This window comes from Rattus norvegicus, chromosome 2 (genome assembly GCF_021556685.1).
Source record: "Rattus norvegicus strain SHRSP/BbbUtx chromosome 2, alternate assembly SHRSP_T2T, whole genome shotgun sequence".
Classification (NCBI taxonomy): domain Eukaryota; kingdom Metazoa; phylum Chordata; class Mammalia; order Rodentia; family Muridae; genus Rattus; species Rattus norvegicus.
The window spans coordinates 209565050-209584280 of record NC_141535.1 but is presented as its reverse complement, the minus strand read 5'-3'; the positions used below and the strand labels follow the sequence as shown (position 1 = coordinate 209584280).

The window sequence follows — 19231 nt, the reverse complement described above, 5'->3', positions numbered from 1 at the left end:
GGACTCGGGAGGGACTGCTGCCTGCCTGCGTGGTAGGGAGTTACGGTATATCAGACTCTCCACATTTGAATAGGAGCCCTTCTATTTCAATAGTGAATGCTAATCTGGGGGTCTTCTATAGCAACTCAGGCTTTCATTGTTTTTGTTTTTTGCTTTTTTATCTAGAAGATTAAATTCACTAGTTTCCAGAATTTTTTCACCCTACATCTCATTGAAGAGCATTGATTGGGAAGGATAAGAGTAGCCCCTATGAGAGGAGATTTAAAAATGCAGCTTTACTGTCTGCCGTGCTGAAGCCCACTTAGATCAGACTGTGCAGGCTAGAGTTAGCAACTGTGATTCTTGGGAGAGCTGTTCAGTGTCGTGATGTTTGGAAATCTAGATTGTGTGTGAGTTGTCTGTGGTGCATGCATGTGTGTGTGTGTGTGTGTGTGTGTGTGTGTGTGTGTGTGTGTTTGGGTGTGTAAACTTGTGTATAAGTATGGTGGTTCAATGATGTACATGTGCTAAGACATCCCCACTTGTTGGTCTTCCCCTTTTCCTTCCCCTTGTTTGTGACTTGCTCTCTTGTTGTGGGTAGCAGCACATGTCTGGATACCTGGCTTACAGTCTTATGAGGATTTCCGCCATCTCTGTCTTTTATCTCTCTGTAGGAGTGGTGGATTAGAGATGTATATTATCATGTTCTGATTTACGTAGGTATGGAGGACACAAGCTCAGGTCTTTACCCACTGTTCCATCATCATAACCCCGAGATTCAAAATTTCAGGTGTCATCCATATTCCTTATTGCTTTCCTGTCACAATTTAATACTGATTTAATAACTGTATAGACTTGTGATATGGAAGCTTAGTGGGCAAAGCGGGTTGAAACCTCAGAGACTCACACCTGAGACGGTAGGCGCTCCCTGCTCCCTGCCAAATTCCTGGCCTGGAACATGTGCCACATTTATTATATAAGGAAACATGACCATAGTCCTAGAGGCCCAGAATAGAGTTCTCCATGCCAATAAAGTACTCAGAGGTCCTGAGGGATTAGCCAATAAGCCTCCCTTCCCAGACATTCCTCCTTGCAAAAGGTCTTTAATCTTGGGTCTACCCTGAGAAGTGTATATTGTACAATATGCATCCATTTTTCATGATGAACAGTCAATAATCATTTTAGAACCTCGGACCCAGATCTGCAATGGGGAGCCATGGAGAAGGCATTCAACTATCAAACCACAGCTTAATTCTCCTGCAAAAGGCCTCTCTATGCTTCCAGCCAGAACAGCCACCAAGTTAAAGACAACTACTGCCGAGCTAAGCTGGAGCTCCCCTTTCCCCCCAGCACCAGGCTAGATGCCATCCTCAGCTTGCAGGACCCCAACTTCATTCTTGGCTCTTCTGTAACTTCCAGCAGCACCTGGATGTCCAAGAGTCTGAGAGCCACTTCAGCCCATGCACCCTGACACTTTATTCCTGACTCCTCTCCGTGACTCTCCCGCAGTGACTGGTGGTGTGGAAGCCAGGGAATACAGGTTTTGACTTAACATCTCAGATTATGGTTCCCCACCTCTAGAGCAGTGTCCTTGGTACTTGCCTAAAGCCCAGCACCAGCCCAGTAGAGGTGTGGGGTAAGGACAGTCAACCCGCCACCCCCTGAATTTTGCTCCGAAGTGGCTATGCCTTGTAGCAGGGGCTGAAAGGAAGACCAACATAGACTCAGACAAGACACCACAGTAAGATATCTGATTACTTGTTGTTTCCCTGTAGGTGGCTAATGCCCTTTCTTTTGCTGTTATATTCTACTGACATTTCTCCTTCATCTACATTGCAAGTTACTAGTTTAATTACTTGAATGCATCCCATATGATTTATGACTATTGAATCTGTCTCTTCAGACTCTAGCCTTTCTTATCCAAATTACCCTTCAACATGCCATCAACAAGATCACTCTTTCCTCTAGAAAGCATTATACAGACTATTAAAGAAGCAAGAATTTCTTTTCTTCCCATCTGGCACCTGATTGCATCCCTGGATCAGTTTGTCTTCACAACCTGGGCCTGAATTTACCAAATAGCCCCACTGTGCATCGCCTTGCCCCACTTACTATTGAAGGCATCATTGTTTTCTTTACTTTCTATTCAGTCTCATTGTTTTGGGCATCTTTATCCTCTGAAACATAGCTTCTCTGTCTAACTGTGACTCCTGTATGTGTTCTTGGATTTCTCCAGTTAGAGATTATCTCTCATCCCTGCTTTTCGAGTACTTTAGTAGCACTATACTCATTAATATATAACACTATCATTCAGCTATTTTTTAATTGTTTGCAATTTTAATTCCTATCGTGTTTAATGATTTGTGCCTTCGTTTCATCAGCAGCATCTACAGTACTTACCACACTGTGTTTGCAGCAGACCCAGAGTCATCCTTGGGAATGTTTATTGTATTCCTGAAAATTCTCCTGGCCCATCTACTGGCATTTCTAGATGTCCCATACTCTCCAACTGATACTTATTAAGAAATTACAAACAAAGGTTAGGGTCAGTCACAGCAATACCGGGGAATGTTTCACTGCAGCCCAGTGAGGGTACCCTCATGCTATCTCACTCAGTGAGGGTCAAAATTAGTTAAAGTTAATGGTCTAAATGATTCACGTTTCTGAGTTCTCTGAAATTTACTTCTAGGTTTAATACATTTATTATATCTTTAGAGATCTATTTAGTTGAATAACCCATTGTGAAAATTTTCCAATTGTTACAATTATAAAATGTTACAATGTGAAACTTGTTATTTCATTTATGACAGAAAGATGGTTCCAGAACTCAGGCCTTTTGGGAGTTAATGCTAACAGAAGGAGTTACACTTACACTTCTGTTACACTTACCTTCTGTTTGTTTCTCTCTCTAGGGCTTGGGAAGCCTGCATGTGATGGCTACACTTTCTATATTGGTTCTTAATGGGCTCGGATTCTTCTTTTAAACTTCTGTTTGTTAAGGATATGCTATTTTCTCTTAATGTGTACTTAATCACTATTGATATACATTTAGCCACTGTATCTTGTTCAGTTGTTTCACTTTAATTTTTAATCTCTTATATTCTATTTCTGTATCTATTTCTGCATCATCTACCTATTTTATACATATCAAGGCTTTTAGTTACTTACAAAAAAATGACAACCACAAGTTTTAGGTAAAACAAGGTCTGAGAATAAGCAAGTCAGTAAACAACTGAATAAAATATTCCAGTACATACTATTTTGTATAAATAACTGAAGTACCATTTTATACTAAAGTACCCAAGAGTTTCCTAATGGAATCCAACATGTTTCAGAGGATTCCAGACAGGGAAGAACTCAAACGTTTAATCAAAGTGGGACTCCATGACATACCAGTATTCATTATTAGCCTTCATTCTTAGTGAGTCATGCTTTACAAGTTTTTATAACAACAGGGTAAAGAAATACATACCCTATATGCTCTTACTCCGATCCTATATAGAGGATCATTCAGAAAGAGAATGGTACTTTTCATGCATGTAGCAGTATTCGAGCATTTCTGTGTTAGCTAATTTAGGCAGGGAGTTGTTAAAGAAAAGGCAGCCAGATTTCTTTTACCACCACAGGAGGGAAAGGTAGTACCATGGGATGTATATGAGAGGAAGGTTAAGGATCACACATTGCTGGTCCCTGGTATATGTCAGAGCAAGACAACTGAATTACACTGAGAAGGTCAAGAGTAGTGGGGGTTGAAGAGACAACCGTTTGTGTGTTCATAGGATCTGAAGAAACTGGAGCACACAAATGTCAGCCCACCTGACCTTATCACACATGGCTCAATACAGAGGTGACACCAAGGCGTTCCTGCTGTGGAGCTCAAGTCTGAGACTCGTGAACAATGAAAGGTGGCATGACCTAAGACCCGGGTTCTCCAGGAGGGAAAGTCACCAACAGAGCATTCCGTTCCAACAGCTGGGCAAGGTCATGGAAAGTGGAGTCACTGCATTTCTAAAGTGGATTCCTTATGTTGTTTTACATAATAAAACTCATTTTATTATACTACAATGAATTTTTAAATGAAGCTATATGGTTGCTAAGGCACCTGTAATTTAGGATGTGTTTGAAAAGATTTCTGTGACAGTCACAATTACCCAGTCTTTAAATGTAAACACAATGGCAACGCGAAGAAGTCTAAGAAGATGTCAGTTAAAAAAACGAGCAAGGGTTGGAGATGGCTCATTGGTTAAAGGCCTTATGCACAGGCCTGAGGAGGTCAGAGTTCAAACTTCTATAACAAATACTGGGTGGGTATCTCAGACTACGCCAACATCCATGAGAGCTAGAGACAGGGATACCCGGAGTAAGTTGGCTAGCCAGGCTAGCTGTATTGATGAGTTCTGGCTTTAACTGAGAGTATATTCCTCAATGAATTAAATGGACCATGATGGATGAAGACTCTTGACATCAACCTTGACCCTTGAAATGCATGTTTATGCACATGCATGTATGACCCTGCTTGTATTTTCATTTATTCACCTGGAACATACACATATACCATAAACATAGAAGTGAGACATTTTTAAAAAGGAAACAAGCAACTCCACAAAAAACAAAAAAATAAGAAAGAAAGAAAGAAAGAAAGAAAGAAAGAAAGAAGGGAAGAAAGAAAGAAAGGAAGAAGCTCATCATCAACAACAATCACAAAAACCTTACCACCACCACCACCACTAAAAACCATCCACCATCAGACTTTCTTACATTTTAGCACTACTTAGGTAAGTCAAGTAGATTAGTACCTCTGCTTGCAGAAGCAGTGACATCATGATTGAGTTAGTATTTGAACCAATAGTAATAATAATTAATAATAAAATGTGTGTACTAAGTTTTTTTTCCTTAAGCGATACATAAATGCTCCTATCAGTAAACAAAACACTCTGCCTTCCTGTTCATTATTCTAATATATTCCCTACTCATTACATAGTGCCAGAGCATAAATCCCAGGCTAGACAATGGATGGCATGGAAGAATCCTTCGCAGTTGTGTACTAGCTAAACATCAATGCCACACTCCAGAATTCCTGGCTTTACAGCGCTCCCTCCATCGTTGCTGTGCAATAACCAGGATATAAAAAGATCTCTTCAGTGCCTTTGCTCCATTCGCATTCTGTCACACAGAGCACTCTGCATAGATATTCAGGCCACTCCAAGACCACATTCAGTGCGTGGACCACAGTTTAACCAAATTTCCCCAGGTTGCTTCAATGAGTATAGAGGAAATACTATTTGACCTTAAGCAAAGAAAGTGTGTGCTGCTGTTTTTCTGTGTTGGGGAGTGAGCCCAGGGCTTGCACATCTCAGAAAAGTATGACCGTTGAGCTACATGCCAAGACCTTGGTAGTGAGAACTTAGACATGTATCTGTAAAATATGTATTTTGGATAATGTACTCAAAATTAATTCAAATTTAAATTACGGGGTTTCCTTTGGACTCACTCGCTACACCACCAGTAACTGTAAGGCTATGTGAATTTTTCTTAACTTATGAAAAGAATTGGAATAATGTGACATTAATATTCCTTTAAGCATTTCAAAACTTGTGAAACTGAAGCTTGTCTGTATTTCTCTACTGTGAAAGTTTTATTTCTTGTTTTGTGAATCACTTGTCTCTATATATGCTGATGTTATTTTTTAAATTTAATCTACTTCCTAACAAAAACAGCAAGTGCCACATTTATTTTATTTTCTCAAATCCATTGCTCACCTTTCCAACTTCGGGTCATACGTGTTTGTGAGTTTTATGGTTTATGCCAATAAATCAATTTGTTAATCACATTTTTCTCTTAAATTGCTTTTTGACATGGAAAACATAGGGTTCATTCCGGTATGTTTTCTGTTTAACAACTTTTTTTTTTATTTCAGAGAAGGCTATGTGTTGTTTTTTTTCTCTTTTTTATATTTTAAATTGATTACTGTAAACAGTTGGTAACTATATAGTTTTAACCTCTTTATATCTGTTTTAGTTTCCTTTTATGTATAATTAATATCTTTGAATTTTGGTTATTATGTTTTGGTGGATGATACATTTAATTTTTCTTTGTAGTCATGATATAGTATCATAAGTCACATTATAAATAATAAAAACATCCTCATTCAATGTTGTATGACAGTTTTTCAATACCAGCTGAAGATCTACTCTTTATTTAAATTCATACTAAAATATCCTTGGGTCATGAGTGGGCAGCTATACTCTTTTCTTTACTATATAGGTAAAGGATTTTGGCCAGGGGTCGAAACAGTTGGCTGTGAGATAACATAAAATTTAAATATTGTGGGAAGAATATCCTTTCAACACTTACAGTTATGGATCTAGTTCCAAAATAAAAAGTCTTTATTAACATAAGCCCAAACATTTCTTTTTCTGTTGGTAGCCATCTATTGAAAATAAGAATGAGTTTTATATAATGTGTTGAGTGGTGAGCATGGATTCTCCAGTCAGACTGTCTGGGATTCACTCTCTGTTCTGCTCCCAGTGGCAAGGAATCTGAGATAGTGACCTATCATTTTAGTACGCTATTGCCCTCCTAAGCAAAATGACTATAATAATACTCATTTGTAATAATTATTAGTAATAATGCCCCTGGGGCTTTTAGAAAAATGAAAGAACTATTATTTCTGCCATTTCACATACTTTCAGTGGAAGATTGACAAGGGCAGCGCCAGTGGCTTCCTTAGGGAAGGTGAGCATATGGCTCAATGTTAAAATTAAGGATATATTCTCTATTAAGTCCACATTTAACATGGGATCCGGCATATGTAAAGTCCCTCCTCCTCAGTGGCCCTAGGCTAAGGATGGACTAGATTAATTTCACCTTAGAAAATTATCATCGTGGAGTTGAACTCTGTTGAAATGGACAGAAAATGACATCCCACTTCAGCCTCTGACTTCCACATGCTTCCTCCTAGACACCTGCACACATTTCTCTCCACACCCACAGGGATACATACACACACATACCATACACACACATACACCAATGTTGTGGATATAATTGGTCTTTTAAACAATCAGCTGGAAGTGTAGTTTAAACCACCATCTTTATGAGTTTCTCTGACCACCACACTCAGTAAGGAGTATTCAGAGACAGTATATTAGCTTAGCTTTGATCACACCTACTCCTATGATGAACTTACATTTCTCAGTGTGTGAGTTCTTTGCTTTTGTGGCTACCAAAAAGTTTAGTGTTTTACCCACCCTATTTTAGTAATGTAATTTGTCATTGGTTTTCCATGTACTTGATTCTATTTTCTAAAAGAGTTCCAATGTCCGGTTTAAATCTTAAAAGTAGTGTTGCTTTAAATATTTGAAAATCAATAGGTACTTTAATAGGCACACCAAATGAAATATGTATCTTTTTGTCTTTCTTATTTGACCTTATTGAGTTAATTGTAAATTAATATTTTACATTTTTACTAGTAATTTTACTAATTTCAAAATTCAAAATATATCTTTCTGATCATATTTCAAGGTTCTATAGCACGATAAGATTTCTGGCTTTATATGTATCTATATTGTATAGCTAATTTGAGTGATTATTTTTGAAAGGAGAATGTTTTAAAAGAATGAACTTGTATTTAAAAAAATTTTATAAGGATGAGCTAACAGGTGAACAACGGAGTGATAGAGTCTTTCTGCTGTTTCAAATTACTCCACAAAGCAAATGCCAGCTATTTCCTCTATATAAAGGAGAACACGTCAAAGATCAGTACTCTTTAAGTCAGAAAGGACTTTGCCAGATTTCATCTTCTTCATTTCATATAATCAAGTCAAGGCCCAGAGAGCTTATATCATTTAAAGAACTAACATACTGAGTGGTTATGGAGTTAAGGTCAAATTCAGCACTCTCTCCCATCATTTCTTCTTCCACACAGTAGGAATAACCTGTCTATGTGAAGTTGGCTTTAAACCAGAGTTGTCATTCATAAAACTCTGAGCTTTAAAAGTGTTGGAAATGGTGACATGAATTAAATGGATCCTGAGTACTGGCTGTGCTGTACCCTTGGCTAAATGTGGTTCACATAATCTTCACGGTTATCTTTTGAAGAGAATCCCATTATTGTCCCTCTTTTAATGAAAATTAGAAGTAAGCCCAACATTTAGGATTCTGTAGGGCTACATCACAGAAATCTATTGGTGTATAGACACACGTTTTCCTTTGGGGTAGATGATAAAAGGACTGTTTACATTCTTTCTAAACAAGCTATCAGTACGCTTTGTTATAGAATTCTGGCTAGACTGATAAGTCTTTTATGGATTTGAAGTTCCCACCTCACGTATTTTTAGCCCAGAAACTTCCCACAGCCACAGCAGGATTCAGTATCTCATGTTTTCTGGAAAACATGAGTAGTTCAGGAAGCTAAGAGAACATCAGGTGTTTGGATGGACCATTGAGTAATAGTCGCTATTTCCCAAAGACATGGTCTGAGAGGATACAATACTACCATTAAGGAATCCTGCCAGGTCTGTGTCTCCCTCCTGTTTTCATAGTGTGCTCTTGACATGCTTACTTTAATACTGCTGTTTGGCAAGCACCGACTTTAATGTTGTCTTTTATTTTTAAGTGCTTGTCTCTAAATGTAATATTCTGAGTACTCAAAGTACACTGCATGGGATAAGCTCATTCACATTAAGACTCCAGTGGCAAAGCAGATAGGACTGCCAGCAGCTTAGAAATGAGCTTTGAGGAAACCACATCTTCATCCCGGAAGCATCTTGAAGCACTCTACATGACATTTTCAAAGGGCTTATAATGAACAGACCTGGCAATACTCTTTTCAGTGTCAATGCTTCCAAGGGGAGTGGTCTTAGTTGAAACATATTTAAATAAAAATGAGCTGTAATCCACTTCTTCATTTGTCAAAGGGAGACTAATATCTTCACCATGCAAATGCCCCAGACCCAGTGGGTTTTAGAGAATGCAGCTCTTACGAGCCTAGAGCTTTGAAAGCTTTTTGTTGTTTGTTTGTTTGTGCTTGGTAAGTACCCACCAACCATTCTCTAGTAGAGGAAGTTAGCCATGTATCTGTCCATGCACCGTTGCAGTCTCGATATTGCAGCTGATCTGGATGTCGGATGCACACTAAATCTGGCCCTGCACAATCCTGCTCCTTTGCATGCCATGTGGAAACCAGGACAGATGGCAGGGTCAGTAATAAGGAACTTGTTTGTTGTTGCCGATGGAAGGCCGTTCCTCCTGCCAGCAGGAGTCCACAGATTTACTCTGGCATTGGTGACCAAAGGGAGACAAACAGAGTTGTTCAACAAGCATTCTGAAAGAAAGCATATGGCCAGACGGAAACCTCGAGAGGGTACCAGGATGTGTTGTGTTGTGCCACACTGTGCCAGTTCTGCTCCTAAGCAGTAGGGGGCAAGGTGAGTTTTTCAGGGTAGAAGTATAAATAAAACGTAATGAAAGCAGCAGGAAATATCTCGTGAGCTTGGGAGGTCCATAGCAACTGGGTTGGGTGCTTCTTCTGAGATTATTTGCTTAATGACTGCATTAGTTTCTCTCTCTCATGCATTTTTACTTCTAGGAAATATTCAAATAGACTGGCTTCTAGGGTGACAAACTGTTGAGAACCCATGTTGACTTAACATAGATTTGTGTGTGTGGACGCATGTATGTATCTGAACTAGTAAGAGAGAAGCATTAATGCTACTGGGCTAGAGGCTTAGTTAATTGGGAGTCTCTAGAGGAGTCACTCAAGTTGGTGTTTGCTAATTAAGCAATGTGTTTCCCAGGGATTGAGAGAGCCAAGCGCTCTTTTGACTGTTCCTGGTTTACCTCCCAGCAGCAGCGATGCGTGTGCACTGATGTTAGTCACACAGCTGACTTGGTTAGAGGCATTCCACTCTCATGACAAAGGCTGCCACTGCACGGCAATTATGAGTCATCGAAAAGGTGCATGAGGGACATGTCACGTTAGCTCTTCAGAAATTCTTCAATTCTATAAAATTCTACAAAGCGAGAAGCACAAAATTCAGACTTTCCTATTCTGATTAGGGTTTTAAAGTTCACAAATCTTACTCAAGATGCAGTTTGACTCCCTATAATAGCTCTTAACTGGGAAGGCTAGAATTCTGTGCATGCTACTCTGATCTTTTCAGTTTAAGTTCATCAGCAGCAAACAAGTTAGGGTTCCTTGGATCACTTTCCTCTCATTTTTGATGCCGAAGTAGGATTTCTTTTACAAAATCTGGACCTGGTTCAAGAAAATGGGAACTTTAGACAATTGTCAGGCATTCATTTTTCTGAGAAACAAGACATAGAATTTAAAAATCACAAACTGGATTTTTGGAAGTAGGTACATATGTGTAAGCAGATGTACAGATATTGTGGAGAGGCTAGAGGTTCAATGCCAGATGATGACTCTTTTAGTCACTCTCCAAATCATTCTTTCAAAACTCAGTGAACCTGAAATCCAGATAGGTAGGTGAGTTGGTCATTTCCCCAGCACTCAGCTCACAGGTGCACAGCACCACACCCAACTGTGTTTGTATGTTTTGATATAAATAATAGGGACCTAAAGTGAGGGTTTTGTGTTTTTGAAGCAAGCCTTTTTCTATGTGGGCCATCTTCCCAGGCCTTAGAAGATCAAATTTTTAAAGAATAATAAAAAAATTATGGCATTAGTATTACTTCTAGATATGCAATAGAAAAATGAAGAAATGAAACCAAAAGACTGGCATTTAGTTCATAACTTTTAAGATCATGAACTTCCGTTAAAATTTCTCTCTTTATTACTGTCTCTGTGATGTTATTACGCTGCTATTTGTTTCTGGCCCGAATAGCTTTCCTTAAGTTTACAGAGAACAGATAAATGGGCAAAGACAGAGAGACAGAGGACACATTACAAGTGCTACATTGGGGGTTGGGGATTTAACTCAGTGGTAGAGCGCTTGCCTAGCAAGCTCAAGGCCCTGGGTTCGGTCCTCAGCTCCAAAAAAAAAAAAAAAAAAGAAGTGCTACATTAATAACAAACATTGCATTGGATGAAAGGCTGGAGAATTGTCCTCTGTCCAAAGAGTGCTGGCCAGAATTGGACAAGATATGACTCGGAGATGTGTCTTGTAGGCCTGCAACACTGTCTCGTTGCTCCTATTCAGCCTTGCTCCATAGTGTAGAGTTTACATAAAGGCAGAAAGGATTCACTATTAGCCAAGAAAAGGGCTGTGCTTTCTCTGTTGTTTCTCTTCAGATCTTTTCTTCCTCAGCTAAGCTGAGTGGCAGGAGTCACTCTAGAACCTATCAACAGCAAGATGTTTACTCAAATGGGAGACTGATCATTTAATTTCAAGGTACCCCCATGCTGCTTGACAAAATCAGCCTTCTTAGAACAGTTGTAGAGTGAAATACGTGGGTGTTCCCTTTGCTGTGTGGGTTTGTAAGCAGTGGGAGATAAAGAAAGACTAGAAACTACTGTTTGGTCCTTGTCATGAAAAGTCTGTATGTTAGACGGGTGCTTCTGGTCAGAGAGTCGAGCGAGAGATTTACACAAAACCTAAGCACCAGTTTTGGGGAGTGCATGGAAAGATACTAGAAGGTCTAGTGGATTTGCAGTAAAAGAGGACAAACTGAGGGTAAATGATGCTCCCTACTGACTTTCTTCTGACCATGACCCACTTTATTTCTTCCCCAGATCTTTGTTACACCTTTGGATCTTTATCCGGGCTTTTCCTGGAACTCTCTCCTCGCAGGTATCTACATGGCTTTTAGAATCTTTCACACCTCTGATAAAGTGATGAGATCTATATTTGTAGCTTTCTACAGGTCTTCTGATCCCCGCGCTTCTGAATTCTCTGCCTTTAACCTTTCCACATGGACCTTGTCACCCATATGCTACCAATTATTATCTCTGTTATTCATGGTTATCCCTGTCATTCAAATATGAGTTCTACAAGAATTTCCTTTTCTCCCATTCCCTCCCACTTCTCACATTACTACATCCAGATATCTAGGGCATAACTTGTAGGATTACAAGCAGGTCACAAAGCCCTGAGTGGAAAAACCTGAACTCCAAAATGCCTCAAGATCTAGAACGTTTGAAGCACTGACACAATGTCATACATTAAAAAAACTACACACCATCAGATTTACCCATGGCACAAAATTACCTGGAATATGACAGTAATAGAGCTGGCATGTAGTTCAATGGCATCAATACAGCATGAAGGAAGCCCCGAGTTCAACCCCTGCTAACTCCTTCCTCCAATATAAAGTTGCCTTCAGGCTACATGTCTCAGGAATAATAAATATCATGTTTAAACTTGGATCCTATTTCAAAAACTATATCACGGTGCATTAGCAAATGTCTCAAAGTTTGAAAAAGTAGCAGTCAAACTACCTTATATTTTAGTCCTATGTATTTTAGAGAAAGGATCCTTACCCTGTAGCTATGTGACATTAACTGGAATCTATTCAAGGTATCATAGAACCCATTCAGGGAAGGTTTGTCAAGTGATGGTGCTGCTATACACAACCTCCTACCCAAACCACAGTCAAGAACGGCTCAGAATAAGCTCTAGTTCGATCACCAGTGCAGTGAGCTCTCCTGTAGTCATCTTTGCTTTGGAGTATGGAGTATAACACACTAACTTACACTGGGGTATATTCAGAAATCATTACTTTTAACCTTATCTCCGTAAAGGGAAGAAAAGATAGAAATTTGGATAGTGACAGGAATTGCAATATATGGAGATAGACGCAATTTAGGTCATTCTTTCAATCGAAACTGACACTCACAAAGCATTGTCTGTGGTTGTTTTGGAGACTACCCAGTGAGGATATGGAAAGATTAATTGTAGTAAGGGTCTCACCAAATATTTCATGGCTACATGTGAAAAACTGACTTGAGGATTCTGCTAAGTACATTTAAAAGAAATGTTAGTGAAGCAAAGGAGAAGTAGACGCCTTCCTCTGGTGCAGAGAATCAGGCACACGCGAAGATCTCTATTTCTCAGACACCAAAGAAAGGAAACGAAGACTAACAGAGCAGAAGAGGCTGCCGAGACTTTTCATTCTTCCCTTATGGTCCATTCTTAGGAAGGCACAGTGCTGTCAGACTTAAATTCTGCAAACCGCTTTCCCTTTCCTCCCTCAGTAGTTAACTTAGAAAATGATTTCTTTCTCAAAATTGTACATATGCCACTAATTTTTAAAAAAAAATGAATGTAGCCATTTCTCTTCAGTCTTTATTTGCCAGCTTAATTAAATCAATTTATTCTGTAAGCTAAATAAGGCAGTTCTTTGTACTCTTATTGGCTGTGCTGTTTGGGACTTGAATGGTCTTGATTCATGTAAGCTTGGCTCTTCTAAGGCTATTTTGATGTAACTTTTGATCAATAATTCCTTAGAAACTCACACCAACCTTGCTAACGGTACCACTTTCATTTTTAGTCTATCCGTATAAAATACACTTTCATTACAAGAAATGGATGTAATCTAGAAAAGAAAAAAATAGAACTTTCTGCTTGGAGAAATGTCAGTACTAAGTGCTTATCATCCTTGCATAGTTTCCCCTCTGTCCATAGGTACCTCATTTTTTTTAAAACAAAACTTATAATTTCTAGATCAACAAGATGGCTTAACAGGTAAAGGCACAGCCTTTGTTGGAGGGGGATTGCAACCCCATAGGAAGAACAACAATATCAACCAACCCCCCTCCCCCACAAACCAATAAGTACACATGGATGGGTCCATGGCTACAGCTACATATGTAGCAGAGCATTACCTTATCTGGCACCAGCAGGAGGGAAATCCCTTGGTCCTATGGAGGCTTGATGCCCCAGTGTAGGGGGATGCTAGAGGGGTAAGGCAGGAGTTGGAGGGGGAACACCCTCTTAGATGCAAAGGGGAGGGGATGGGGTATTTGTGGAAGGGAGATGGGAGGGGGACAACATTTGAAATGTAAAGAAATAAAATACAAACCAAACCAAACCAACCAATCAACAGAACAGGTGAAGTCATTTACTGAGCTTGATGATGTCAGTTTGATCCCCAGGATCCACAAGGTTGGAAAGAACCCACTCCCATAAGTTGTCTTCTGACTCTCACATGCATGCAATAGTTTGTATGTACATCTACACACTAATATAATAAAGAACACAGTTATTTTTAAACGTAAATTATTTTTGAAGCCTATGTATATCTGGAAAACGGCATGCTCTTAATTGCGTCTGGTGAAACTGTTTTGTAACAGAAGTGGGGTATACCTTCAACCAGTTAGAAATTTCTCTAGACTACAAGGCGAATTAATCCAGAAAACTGACTTGATGACTACTAATTAATGCTGTTTGACATGTCTGAACCTCTTGTCTGTAGCTGGAAAGCAACCTAGGGAAAGAGTGAGCCCAGATATTTGAATGAAAACTGTGGCATATCCCACAACTGTCCCAATTGCATAGAGCCTTTTCTAGTGATTCTTTGTTAACCTCTATAATACAGTAGATACAATCCTCATCTCTTTCCACATGGTGGGTCTTAGAATTTAATTTGTCAAGCACACTTAGAGATTAAAAAAAAAGTAACTCCTTTTAGTCATAAGAAATTTTTATCACACTTACCAATGAGCCACTTATCTATCCATTATCTCACACGTTTAGTTCTGAAGGGAGTAAAATTTGAAAGCAAAAAGGATTTTCAAAATGAATTTTAACTCATTTTTGTAAGATTGTTCTTTTTTTATTCTCTTGCAAATTTCATTTTTGTCAGAATCTAGGCAGAGAAACTGCTTCCTAATAAAGGTATAATCTCTGTCATCCCAAAAAGTCGTTAAGCTGTTCACCCCCCACTGGTAATTCATTCTTCTAATATATGTTTTTCTCCCCACTTCCCAGTAACGCCACCACAATCCTCTGGTCATCAACCATCTTTCCTTCCTTGTAAAGTAAACACCCTACACAGACAGAGGCTCATGTCCTACATCCATGGGGAAAAGTTCTCTGACTTTAAGTCTTTCCTAATTCAAATCACCTTTTTAAAGTAAAAGGATGAGCATACCCATGCTTCATTTCTGCAGACATGCACGAAAATGCCTTTTTTTTTCCTTCACATGAGGAGAGAAGAAAAAGACTCTTTTACATTCTGGGCAACCAACTGTAACTCTATTAAATGGTATATGAAGTAAGCTGAATTCTTAGTTCCAGATGTAACAGGGAACAAATACACTCAATTAATGGAGGGAAAAAAGGTAGCCCCCAAAATAAAAGAATTAGAAGCTATCTGGTCAGTGCACAGGAAAGGTTCATTTAGACACTGCTATTGTGTTAGCAGCCTATCCCTGCAGTAGTAGCTTTGGAAGAATGAAAAGCAAAAGCTACCATCTCCAACCCAAAGCAACTGGGTTTTGATTACCTGGAATCTTTTGTCAGATGAACTGTTTGCATTTCTATCATGAATCAACACAATTACAAATCCCCCTGAGGTAGCAAGTATTTGGGGGTTTTCCTTGGTATATTTTAGGCTATGTCCTTATACACAGGCCATTGGAGACACAGTGAAGCATCAACTCTCTGATCTTATGCTGCTCTGGGCCTTGCTACATCAGAAAGGCTGACTTCCTGTGTCCATCATTACAAGTGCATGCAGCTTGGAGGAGTGACAGGTGACGCACCCTTAGACAGTTCATACAAACTATCTTTTCTTAACAAATCACATTTTATTCACTCCACACAGCTGTCAGGAAAGCGCCAGTCCTCTCACCGAATTTAACAAAGTACTAGACTTTCCCACTACCAACTAAGTTTGGATGGCATTGAGAGAAGCATGACATTCACAGATATCTCAGCTTGGTACGAGGTGGTGGTGGTGGTGGTGGTGGTGGTGGTGGCGGTGGTGGTGGTGGTGGTGATGGTGGTGGCGGTGGTGGTGGTGGTGGTGGTGGTGGTGGTGGTGACGACGACCGTGGGGCAAGTGTACACTGTTAATAGGAGAAGATGTCAAAAAAATGAAGCATAATAATAGTGCAATTTATCCTTGCTAAATGTACTGCAGTGTGCTATAATTAAATATGAAAACCTAAATTTATCTCTGTGTTCGGTTGTCATTAATTTACCAGGGAGTGCACATGTTCTAATCTAATGGCTGATTTTTTTCTCCATGTGCAGCATATTAAAATGTATATTAGCCTCGAGGTGCATAAACACAAAATAATAGACCAAAGGTTTTGGCCTGTGGAGAAAAAAAATCCATGCTCAAAGGCCGTCAAGTAGCTGTGATGCAGGGGAGACACTCACTTAGCCTCATTAAGCCAAAGCTCTCTTTTGCTTGTCTTTTGTTCTGCATGACAGCAGCCTCTTTGTTGTATAATAATTCATTCCAAGTCCGTTCCAAGCTACCGAAACTGGTGAACTGTGGCCATTTTAATGAGAAGTATTGGTGGTATGCATAATCGGGAAGCCACGTGGGCCAGACAATCACAGAGCGCTGCAGCCAGCAAAATGAGATATTGTCGAAATCACAAATTTGTCAAGTTGTTTTTGGACAGGGTATTATAATAAGCACTAAAATATGCATCCTATTACTTTGCATCTGCCAGTCAAAGATCACGGTAATGAATGCGGGCTGCAGGGTATAACCAAGCCGTTTTCCTAAGTAAAACAAACCGCAGTGTACAGAAAAGAATTGTGTGGGTTTTTTTCTTCCTCTTTTCTTTTTTGGGTATTGTTGGGCTGTTTCTCCCTTTCTTTTTCTTTGTCCTCTCTCTCAAACCTGCTACAACAGGAGTCATCTCCCCCTGGCATGTTGTCCCCTTGCTCAAGGTGGTGAGTACCCTGTGCTTCCAGCCAGTTAACATAAATATGTAGCTTTTAAAAATAGGTATTCTCACCAACTGAGAATGCAAATCCTCAAACGCAAGCCTCAAGCTGTATCTAATGAAGAATTCCTGGGAGAAAAGAAAAAAGAAGGGACCCGCTCTCCCCGTGATCCCAAGCTTTCTCCTGCACCCCCAATGTATCTGATGGCGGCTCCTTTCAGACTGCGGTTCCTGTGATTTTTTTTTTGTTTTTTTTTTTTTGTTTTGTTTTGTTTGTCTACTGCACTAGGACCTGAAACTCTCGGAAGAACCGGGTCAAATGATGAGCCATCCCACCTCCATATTTGCTAGTTGAACCAAAGTAGCGTGGGTGTTGACCTGCCAAGTGGATCTTTTACTTATGCACACTAGAGGTCCTTTGGGGGAATGCTTGTGTACTTTAGCATCTAAATTCGAACTCTTCTAAGAATGGAAGGGGGTTATATTAACAGTTTTAGGATTAAAAACCATTAATACCACAGCAAAAGAGTTTATAAGACACCCTGTCCCCCCAATCTCGGGGTATCAAACTGTACAACATCAGGGCAGTTTCCCCGAGCAGGACTGCACCAAGCACCATTTTAAGTATTTCCACCTTCAACATTTATGGCCCTTTCTCATTTCCTTTGCTTTCAGCTTGCGCATGTGTTCTAGTTGGAAGTCCAGCAACTTAAAAACACAGACTTCCAGCTTCCACTCCTTAGTAACCACACATTAAACAGATCTTGCTGACCTAGTCTGTGGTCAGCCAGCATGATGTGGGGCAAGGTTTAAAAAAAGTGTGATCCTCAGGGTATTAGTAACTTGTGCTGGGGTGGAAAGTGAGGAAAAACAACCATTATAAAGGCAGGAATAGACAGCCATGCACACAGTAAGTATCAACATAGGTGTCAAGTAGATACTCTCTTGTTTCGGTGGGGAGAAGTACCATGTTTACTGGAGCAAAAGCTCGTGGGACAGGTCATAGCTGCCACCTGAGCCCTCACAGAAGGGAAGAATAAAGCATCAGAGCAATTATATGTTCTGCTACTGCCGAAAAGAAGATGGCGTATGTGGGGACCATGTCACTCAGAGATAATTTATGGGAAATGGAATGATGGGAGAATGGAAAAAGGATCGTGGTGTGGTCATGAAGAGCCTCGGAAAGCTGATGAAAGAATGACTCAGATTTGTGGGTCAACTAGGGTCAGTGAACTTTGGGTAGAATCAACCGGAGGCGATCTGTAAGGGCTATGAGCAAGGGAGAAACCGGAAGGAAAGCCCTTGCAGTTGCTGAGACGGGTTCTAATGCTACACTATTGATATTTGGAATGTAAGGGCTAATTGACATGTCCTTTATTTCCTGAAGTGTTCCTACAGCAAGAAGGAGACATACTTCCCAATTCACATTACATTGTATTTCATCACCATAGGCTCCCTGGCTACCGAACGATGGCTTTCTTTAGGTCTGCTTTAGAAAAGGCAGGGCCAAGAGGTTCTGAGAAGCATCACTTCACATGACTTCCTCCAGCCTCATGTAGTCGACATTATCTGTAACATTAATCTTATGAGGTATGAAGACTTTGGAGACATAGCAGCCATGGATATGGCTTTGACAAGGTGAAGAAAAGCAGAGAGGCTCGGGTTCAGCCCAAGAGGCATAAAGCAGAGGTCCCGCTTTGAGCTGTGATCATGGACGCCTACAAGTGAAACAAATACCGAGGGAGGTGATGTCTGGAGTCTTGGGTCTGTGATGCATGACAGGCAAAGCTCTTCAGTGTCACAGATCGCATCGCCGGGGCTATGGTTCATTCCCTAATCACCCATGAGCCTTCTGCTGTTGGGACACATGTAGAAGGCTGTGCGTACGTATGTTCCTTGGGGATTTAGACACACAAGTATTAGCATCGCGTAGCCTTTCCATGGTGAGAATGCTATGATATCCACAAAACATCCCAATGTGCCCTCAGGTCTTGTTAAGCTAAGGACAGATCTTCCAGGCAACAGCCAGAATATTGTCGTTTATCTTTTGATTTCATTAGCTTTTCATCATCTGTTCAGTAGTCTTATTTTTGAACTCTAATAATGCATATTAAAAGTTATTTTGATTTTATATCAGCTTTATTTTATCCTGAATAAGGAGAGAATTGAGAGAAATTCTGTAGATTTTCTTCTATGCCAATTTCAAATGTACTGTGCCAGTATGATGACTGTGTATACTGAGAGATGTCTACCATAGAGTTCCTGGAAATATCTGTTTTTTTTTCTTTTTATTTAAAAGGAAAAATTCCCAATAGTGTCATATTACATTCTGCCATGGTTACAATAATCTTTGCTCTCCTGAAATTAAATAAGCTGAAGTACTTGGTAAAATTTCTACTCAGTCCCCTAAAGAAAGATTGAGAGATGGCTGAAGATTTGAGA

At 39.8% G+C, this 19231-nt stretch overlaps 1 protein-coding gene across 1 annotated transcript in view; it reads right to left on the bottom strand.

Moving 5' to 3' along the window:
• The window catches only part of Dpyd (dihydropyrimidine dehydrogenase), an 864105-nt gene that overhangs the window by 66473 nt on the left and 778401 nt on the right, over window positions 1-19231 (bottom strand).